The sequence below is a fragment of the Oxyura jamaicensis genome, chromosome 13 (genome assembly GCF_011077185.1).
Source record: "Oxyura jamaicensis isolate SHBP4307 breed ruddy duck chromosome 13, BPBGC_Ojam_1.0, whole genome shotgun sequence".
Taxonomy (NCBI): domain Eukaryota; kingdom Metazoa; phylum Chordata; class Aves; order Anseriformes; family Anatidae; genus Oxyura; species Oxyura jamaicensis.
This window is the reverse complement of record NC_048905.1, coordinates 14325173-14325713: the sequence shown is the minus strand read 5'-3', so window position 1 is coordinate 14325713 and position 541 is coordinate 14325173.

The following is a 541-nucleotide window of genomic DNA, read 5'->3' as shown; positions in this document are numbered from 1 at the left end:
ACCAGAACAGGCGAGGCTTCAATTTTTTTCTAGTTTTCTGATTTCAGAAATAGGGTTGGATATCTGGGATTTTTCTTTTTGCTGTTCCTTTTGATGAGGTGGTGCACATTTGCTGCCGCATCACCAATGCTTGGACGTTACAACAGTATGATAATCAAGGGAAATTAATTTTGCAATTGTTATTTATAGCTTTGGCCAGTACCACACCACTGATGGTACCTTTCCACCTCCTCTTAGCACAGTTTCTCGCATCTTACAGTAAAATCTTGTCACACAGGGGCAGCAGTAACTACACTTAAAAACAATGTATTTTATTTTTCCACATACATTAATTGAATAAGAAAACGATGTGCGATGTAACCCGAGTTTCAGCAGGGGTGCCGATGGGAAGTCGGTGGCCATTTCACGGCGAACACTTTGTGAAAACCTCACAGCAAAGGATCTGGGGCATGGATTTGGTATATACATGTATAGAAGAGGGATCCCCTGCACTAAGGGGCACTCAACATGCTATCCACATCTTGACCGAGGTCATATCCTG